Source organism: Pogona vitticeps, chromosome 4, assembly GCF_051106095.1.
Source record: "Pogona vitticeps strain Pit_001003342236 chromosome 4, PviZW2.1, whole genome shotgun sequence".
Taxonomy (NCBI): domain Eukaryota; kingdom Metazoa; phylum Chordata; class Lepidosauria; order Squamata; family Agamidae; genus Pogona; species Pogona vitticeps.
The window spans coordinates 26,442,470-26,451,608 of record NC_135786.1 but is presented as its reverse complement, the minus strand read 5'-3'; positions in this window follow the sequence as shown (position 1 = coordinate 26,451,608).

Genomic DNA, 9,139 nt, shown 5'->3' with positions numbered 1-9,139 from the left:
TTTTTGTGATTTAAGAGATAATAAAGAAGAGGGAGGCTAGCATTCTTTCAACACATGTAGGCTCTACGTACTTTAGAGTATGTCTAAATAGACTGTATGTGGACAATATTAATCCTGTCCTGCATTGGCAGAGATAGGCAGCCAGGCCATTTTCTTTAAACTTAAATTGATGATGCATATGCAGGCACATGTGTGTGTGCATGCACATGCACACACGCATGCATGCACATACACACACACACGCACGCACATACACACACACACATTATCTGATATGGTGGGCAGAGGTCCACAAAAAGGTATAATACATAATATTGAAAGTTTGATAAGACTTTGTTGGTTGGGTTGAAAAATCATTCATTATACCGAATGTGGACACAGAGTACTGGCATTTCTACAACTGTGTATTTATGTACAAGGCTGTCGCCTGTAAATAGAAACATTGATGTTTGGATAGTCAAAAATGTTTGGTATTCCTAAGTGACTGAGCTTTATGAAGCAGCTCACAGAAAACTGTGCTCATACTGGGGGGGAGGGGAAAAGGCCCTCTTCTGAAGCATTAATTTGAGCTACCAGAAGTAGTTTTTTTATTCCGCACACACAGCATTTTTTTTTAAGATTTCTTTCATTGACCTACAAACCCATGTTCCAATTAAAACTTTAAAAGCTCTTTAGACAATGTTGGTCACCTATTGATATCTAAGACAGTGCTAAGCATGTTAAGTGATGTCAGGGTAACCATGTGTCCCGTTTTACAGAGATCAGTTCTCTACTTGCAGGTGTGCTCTGTTTCAAGGGCTGTCCACTCCAAGTCTATTTAAAGACAAAGAACTGTAAGGAGAGAAAACAAGGGCCATAACTCTGAGCAGGCAGATAGATTGTAGCCTTCCCTACATTGCTGAGATATACTGTATTTTTATTTAAATTATAGAAAGTATTCCCAAATGTGCACCTATGCTTATGCATTAGCTCAATCCAATTCCATGCAATCTACATCCTCTTTTGTCCTCTCGTTTGACAAGGCATTTCCTTTCTTATAATGACAGGTATCTCCCTAAGCAAGGATAGGAATAATGGCTGCTTCCATCTTAGCCTAAACAATGGCTGAGAGAAAACAGGTATGTTTAGGAAGGCACTAATGCAGTAACAGAGGGCCTGATCAAACCTGGCCTCAGTTATATCAATATGGCTGGTTTTCAAGTCGTTCCATCAATTTGCAAGCACATGATGCACAGCCGAGGTCAGTTCAAATTAGCAGCCAGAAGTCTATTTTCCCCTCACTGAGAGTGTGTGGTTGTGAGTATAGCAATGCCATTTTGATGCATTCCCTATCGGCATAGCATGTGTGCACGTTCCTATAGATTCTTTCCTCATGCAGCAGCAGAAGGATGCCCAGAACCGGAGGCCTTTTCATTACCAGGTGTGGTAGTGGCAGCAGGAGGAACGGAGCCTTGGAGCAGCAGCTTATAAAAACCCCTCTCTCACTTTCTCTCCTCACACCCTTCCCACGATGCCTGCCTCTTCCCTTCTTGTAAGAGATAAGTGGGGAGGCTTACTGACTGATACACATTTTACTGATCTATGATGGACGGTTGAGTCAGCCTGGAGCTTGCTGTCTGAACCCATCAGGTTCAAGTCATGAGCAGAGCCTTGACTGCCGTATTGCAGTTTAACCACTACATCATGGGGCTTCTCCCTACATAGCAGTGATTCTGAAAAGAATATTTCAAAGAAATGGAAGCCTCCTATCTAAAATACAATCCTGCTCTCATTTTTTATTATTCTACACTTAGATCCCCTTGAATCCTGTGTCCACTTATTTCATAAAACATATTTCAGCAAGGCTTTCATTCATGCAAATAAACATTCATGCATTTAAAGATTTTGAGAACAGACATTCTGCAGAGAGGCCATTAAGATCCATCAGCATCTTCTTGACTCCTCCAAATATAACTGATAGTGTTGAACTACATAGCTGGAAAGGACCCAATGGATCATTGAATCCAGCCCTTGTGAGGAAGGCACAGCGGGGAATTGAACTCCCAACCTCTGGCTCTGTAGCCAGGTGCCTAAACCACTGAGTTATCTTAAAACAGAAAAACTATGGTGGGGCAAGGGGGTGAAGAATATATTCAGATTCTGTGTCCCTTTCTCTTCTTCTCTTGCTTTGTTTCTCTTTCCATTTCTGGTGGATCTTCAAATGCTGGCCTGGATACTTGACAATTGGAAGCTTGGCTTCTTTCTAACAGTAAGGTTTTCTCTATTAAGCAAAATCAGAATAAATCAGATTGTTCACTTAAAAGGGAATGTATCAGAGTCCAAACCTCAGGACTGTATCACAAAGAGTAGTACCCAACAGGAAAGAAAGATAGCATCATAGGCATATGTCCAGCGTTACCTACAGGCTTCCCATGCTTTTAACTCATCATAATATCACTGGAATTTTAGTTACTGGTAATTGGTTCATAGGTGAAATCTAGTATTTTCATAGTTTCTGCATATTCAAAGAGCCCTGATTTCAATGCAATGCTACCTTTAATGTATTTACAATGTAGGCTGAGATCACTTGAGATCATTATGAGCTGATTTCTCTTTTTGTCAGCACAAATGCTTGTATGCTAGCATGATGAAGCAGACACACAGCATCGTCTTTGTACATGCTCAGATGCTGTTGGATGCAACAAGCATTGTAGCTGTTTCTGTTCATTGGGGAACTTGTTCCAGCCATTTCTGCACCTGGAACCTCCATGGCCACTGTAGCCTGCCATGAATTTCCATCAGTCTATTATTTTAAATGAAGCACAGTCCTTAAAAGTAAAAATATATGAAAAGAAAATATATTTCTTAGCCTTTAAACATATTCTGACAAAAAAAAATTTAAACAATGTTGTCACCCAGCCAAGCCAGCCGTATGCCTGTTTGCATCTATGGAGGGAAATCCATGCTGTCTGTGTGTTGCCTCTGTGCTACTGTGTATCCTGATATTTGATATCTGGTGCCCAGTGCCTAATATCTGTAGTGCTGGTATCCAACATGTGTAATATATCTGTCTCTTGCTTCCATATATTTATACTTCCCTCATTTATTTACTTTTTTCTTCAACTGTTAACAATTGAAGTCTGCTGGTACAGCAAACCACTAACCTACTAGACACATCCCTTAAATTTTTTATGGAAATCTACATTGCTTTTGCTATCCCAGCAAACCACTGGCACTGTGGACTGCTTCCATAGCAATCTGCTTGGGCATGACAGTGCTAGGCATGCAGAATATTCATGAACAAATCTGATGAGGTACCACTCCTAACTGCATTTTAGTACAGTTTCATGCTCTAGGATTTTCTTATCGGTGTTTACATGACCATGCTCAATTCTTAGCTTGCTAAGAAAGAGCCTTTGTGAGACAATGATATTTCTCATTGACCTTGCTTTTCCTTGTGATTGTTTGGATGAAGAGCTAGCTGATTCTTTTGCAGTGGCTTCTAGCATCCTGCTGTTCAAACCTGATTTTTAAGCACAATGTAGACTCCCCTTAATTAATTTAGCACTCTCTACATGGACAATTTGAAACCTTGACAAAAGCCATCTTTGATTTCTCATTGACAGCACAATGTGAGCAGCAAATAATAAAGCATGCCACTTTGCTATAAATTCAAGAGAGCAAATGTTTAGCTGTAGAACAAGGAGTGGAAGGCTGAAGTTGGTTGTGATAAAAGGAATGGTTTGCTGTCTGGTTGCTCATTATTGTGGCGATTTTAATAGTTTTATTATTTAATATATTTGCAGCAATGTTTGTTATCTTCTTTGAATTCTTTTTTTAAATGAAAAAGTGAGATAAAATGTAGGTTTATATATATATATTTAAAAACTCATTGTAATAAAATGATAAAGTCTCAGAAGATCTCACAGTTGGTGATTCTACTCTATTGCACCCTGGCATTCCGTCACTCAGAATTTAAGAGCTATGGCAAAGGCTGTGGTTTTGGATGCCAGGCTGCACGTGTTTATGGAAGCCTGAGGAACTAGAAATATTTCAACTACAGATGGGCATGAACCTTGGTTCAGAGGTTCGTACTGGCTCATATGCATGCCAGCACAGGTAACGCCCATTGCCTCCCCCTGTTCTGGCTGGATCTCCCACTCACCAGCCAGTGTGGCTTCTCTTTTCTTCCTCTTCAGCTGTTCAACCAGCAGAAATACAGGCTGCCCTGCCCTGCCCTGCCTCCTTGGCTGATCACCCACTCAGACAAGGAGGCAAGATATGCTCCTGCTAGGGACTGGTTGAACAGCTGGAAAGGAGTGCACTCCAACTGGTGAATGACTCATTGGCTGGGGAAGTGGATGAATTGAACATGCAACACCTGTGGTGCCATACATATGAATCAGCATGAACCTCCAAACTAAGGTTTATGCCCATCTCTAATTTTAACTAATATCTTTGTGCCATTACAAGGAAGGGAGACTGATTTGGACACACATGCACCCATTAGTCAAATTGCAAGACAGTGAGACATATTCTGATGAAAGAGATCAGATGTTCTATATTCCTTGCTGTGGCAACCCCAGACCTACTGGAGTATCCCACCCTGTAATTATGCTGCCACCAACCATTCGCTCTCGCAAGTCACCCAGACCAGGAATGGATTTTAATAAACAAAAGAACAAGGTTTATTGAAACAACAAACAGGGTAAATAAAAGGATCAGGTAAATAGGAAACTGGAACTTGGTATAGTCCCAATCATACCCATACAACAGGTTGGTTCCCACGGAACACTTTAAGGTAACGCACAGACCCTGAACCTATCAGTTCTGGCTACCTAGATAGAAACCTGAACCTATCAGGTATGTACTATCTGACGAACAGTTGTACCCAGTCTGACACACAGACTCCAACTCTTTCTCCACACCAGCTCCAAATATATATACAGTACAGCTCCTCCCCCCTGATGTCCCGCCTTCCACTCCCCATAGGATGGAACTTTCCCTCCAAACCCATGACAGACAGGTACCATCAGTGCTGTATGTGACACTTGCCAAGACACAGATTTCAACAAGCAACTGATGAGGTGGTTTGTGCATTACATTAACCATGGGTTCATCCTGGCGTCTGCTGATCTAGGTTTTCTACCATGGAGCTGCTAATATCCAACAACATACTCACTAAAAGATATACTAGCCACCAATCAGAGCTATGTTGTCCTGTATTCTTACGACATGGATCTTGGCTGCCTGGATCAATGATGGGAAAAGTTAATTATAATGCCTAGAAACACACCACAAAGAAGTCAGACAGTATTATCCTCTAAAGGCAAACCACACTATCCACATAACAATAGTCTCCGATCCTTCTTAGAAATGCATTCCATCACTGGCAATAATCATAACTACCAGCACTGATATGGTGCAAGGCAGAGCTGCATGGCAGATGTGAAATAAATTGTCCAAATAGAATGGGAGGGATGCAGAGCCCTCCCCTTACATGGATGGTTGAAGCTAAGAAAGACAGTTCCATATATCCGAGCCTCCACATCCAAAATATATCAGGCAAGAGGCCATCTGCTGTCTGCTTTCCAGCTGGGCCTTCCAATTTAAAATAAATATTTTTAAAAAGAGATATAAATAAAAGGTCTTGAGCAGGAAGAAAGGGAATGAAAAGCACTTTCACTATTTTCTACTCCAAGATGCTTTCAAGACTTCTCCAACCAGCCAAGATCCTTGGCCAACGCTTAATTGAACCTAGGATGCCAGTCAATGGGGGAAGAGAGAGCTAAACCTAAACAAGTTGTGAAAATAAATGGACACCAACAGTGCCACTTTCTGTAGTCATGACATATAGAGCTCAGAAAAGTGATTTTTGGACTACCATTCCCAGAATCTTCCATCCATCTTGACCAGTATCCATGTCAATAGGAGGATCTAGGCACTGTAGTAAAAGAAAAGAAAAAAGGGACTGGATCCAATAATTAGTTCCTACTAGAGCAGCTCCACTGAATTAACCACTGGATGTTAAATGACTGCTTATGCAAATACCACTGACTCTGTAGTAACAAAAGAAGAGGGAAAGCACTGCAACACCTAAGTTCCATACTGGAACTAAGGAACAGGTTCCAGTGTGAGTTCCCATGGAGATAATCCTTTTCTCGAACCTATCATGTGCCTGGTTTGAGTCACATTTAAATAGGTCAAACTGTCAGGTAGTGCAGAAGAGAAGGTGAGTTTCAGTGAGCTCCCAAAAAGCACATGGGGTCCTACTGCATCCAGCATCACGACAACCAGGATCTAGCATTTCACTTGCTGGGATGAGGGGTGAATAAAGTATAGTCCCATCCATTGCATGTCTTAGTTCTAGACAATTAGATGGATGGCAGACAGGGAGGTTTTTCTTCCCAGTCTGTGGCCAGCTGAGTACGAGCTGTTCAGGGGACAGCTCTGACCAGGGGCATGGGACTCACCCACTTAGGATTGGCGAGGGGGTAAGAGATACCCCCAGAGCCTGCCCCAGGGAACCGCATGATGTCCAGGCCCCTCTGCAGGATGAGAGTGATTGGAGGTTAAAAACAATAAAGTGTGGCCTTAGTTAACTCCAACACCTGTGTCCGTCTCTTTATTTCAGGAGTGGGTGGGCAGAGATTAAATAACAGTGGTGGAGGAAAACATTGAATATCAATTTCATTAACTTTAAAATATCATGTGAATAAATCTACAGTGTTTTGGAGATTCATAGTATTACTGTATATTCCAATGTGTCAATAGTCAACAAGGGACCACAGCGGAACATTTTAACTACAAAAATTCTCAAATGCTTTCCAGACAGTTTACATGTCTCCTCTACATTTTCTCTTTTGCATTCTTTTTCAACAGCTTCACAGATCATCCCCAAAGTAGTGTTGACTGCCACTAGCAAAGTTACATCACCCACCCCTCCAAATGTAGGATACCCACAAGAATAATCACAGGCCTGACGCTATACTGATTTCCTACTGATTCTGCCTCTTATCACACAAGAGGTGAATGATCAAGACAGGGCTCACATGATCAGCATTGCTGATTTATCAAGAAAACATCAAACTAGTGGTATTCCCATTCGGACATAAGGAAAAAAGCTCTCCTCTTTCTCCTGATCTTGAAGGATAGATTTTAAACAGAAGTGTCCAAGGGCTGCAGATGGAGATGGTATTTGTAGCAATCTGTGACAGATTGTTACCGCTGATCATATAGGTAAAAGTAAAATGAATGGAAGAAGCAGTGCAGGAAGAATAATCAATTATTGGTCTGGATACAACACAATATAATTGTCTAGAGTTGTTGCACGCAGGGTCAGAATGGCCACAATGACATCCAGTCTCTAATAGGAAAGGGATGAGAAGACCACTGTCTCTTCAGTTGGACGTGTTGGAGTAAGATGTTCCTTGCTTAAAAATTGAATTCCCTTTTTTCCTCTTTCAGTCTGCATTTGGTCCTGTCATTAGGCAGAAGGGGGTGGGTGATTCAGAAGTCATATACTGGGGAATGGAAAGGAATAGTGGAGTATTGGATGGCAGAGCTCTTTGTAGTACATGGCAGGTCCTACATACAACTAAACTACATCAGGGCCTGAAGACAAAATTCTGCTCACACGGAAGCAAAACTGCTCCCTTTCAGTCTTTGGTGCTACACGAGTTCTTTCAACTACTGGGTGACAATAACAATATATTTTGAAATACATTGTGTTCTGCTGACATGGAAGAAACAAATATAAAGTAGGCTTTGTTCTGTTCTACTAGATACCAAAAATACTGAAAAATTTAGATGTTCCTTGTTGGCCATGGCTCTTTGGCCCTGCAGCAGGAGGAAAGGAAGAGAGAGGGATGAAATGAGTGACAGACCATCAAGACCGACAGATGGACATGCGCGAGCTCTCTGCGCAGGCTGCGAATAGAAACCGGGGGGAGGGGAGCGTGTGTGAGAAGGCTGTTGTCTTGGCATCACTCCCTCCCATGGCATGTCTGGGCAGGGAGCGGAGGAGCACCAGGCAGGAGGAAGGAGAAGTGCTTGGCCAGGTTGCAAGCGGGGCCCCTCTTTCACCTCAGCTGCAGAGAGGATGAGGCGACAGCAGCGGCAGCGGCGGCAGCACCCAGAGAGGTGGCCCAACAAGGCGTTCAAGGTAAGAGCTCCATGTCACCCCCTCCTTCCTTCCCTCTCTGGCAAATTGCTGGAGCACTTCAGAGCACCTCTCTAGGTGACCCGCAAAGAGCGGCGGGGGTGGGGAGAGAGAGAGAGAGACCTAAAATCAGAAGCCCCTATGGCGCCAAACCCCTGACCCCGTGAGCTCTGCCACATCAGAGGGAGAAGACTGCCGGGCAGGGAGAGGGCTCCCCTTCTGGACACACGGGAGCTTCAGGGGCACAGGTGGGACCCAGCCCCTACGAGGCAGGGAGGGTCAGCAATGGAGTTGTTCCTGTGCCTCTCAGGACCAGGGAGACAACTCTGAAGCAGGGCACTTCTGGGAGCCCCTGATGAGGAAGCCCTGTGTTCGCCAAGTAGGTGCCGCCGCTGCTGTTCCTGCTCCCAGTTGGGCTGAAATGAGAAGCCAGGCAGATTTTGAGAGTGGGTGGGCGTGTCGCAATTGTGGGTGGGTGTGTTGCACTCATGCACATGCAAGAGTGACACGGCCCTCCACAAGCGTGACACACCCACCCATGAACATGACACACCCCTCCACAAGTGTGACATGCCCCTCCATGAGCATGACAGGTCCACCCGTGAGCACGGGGTGCCCCCGCCCCCAACTGGTCCGCGCACAGAGCCCGCTCCCCCCATACAGTCCACAGTCCCAAAAAGGTTGGGGACCGCTGCTTTATGAGACACCAATTCAGCAGTCTTTAGGCTGAATATACTTATATCTGTGTGATACATTTGTTCAAAGGCCCTCTGTTTCGTATACCTTTGAATCAACACCACTGTTTCACTGCAACAGAATTTCAATAGCCCACCCTTTTTAAATTCAGCTTTCTATTCAGAAACTTGTAAATCCAGCTAACGAAAGGATTAAAAATGTCACTTAGGAAAGACTGCTCTTAAAAGAAAGTCTCTCTCTCTCTCTCTCTCTCTCTCTCTCTCTCTCTCTCTCTCTCTCTCTCTCTCTCTCTCTCTCTCTCTC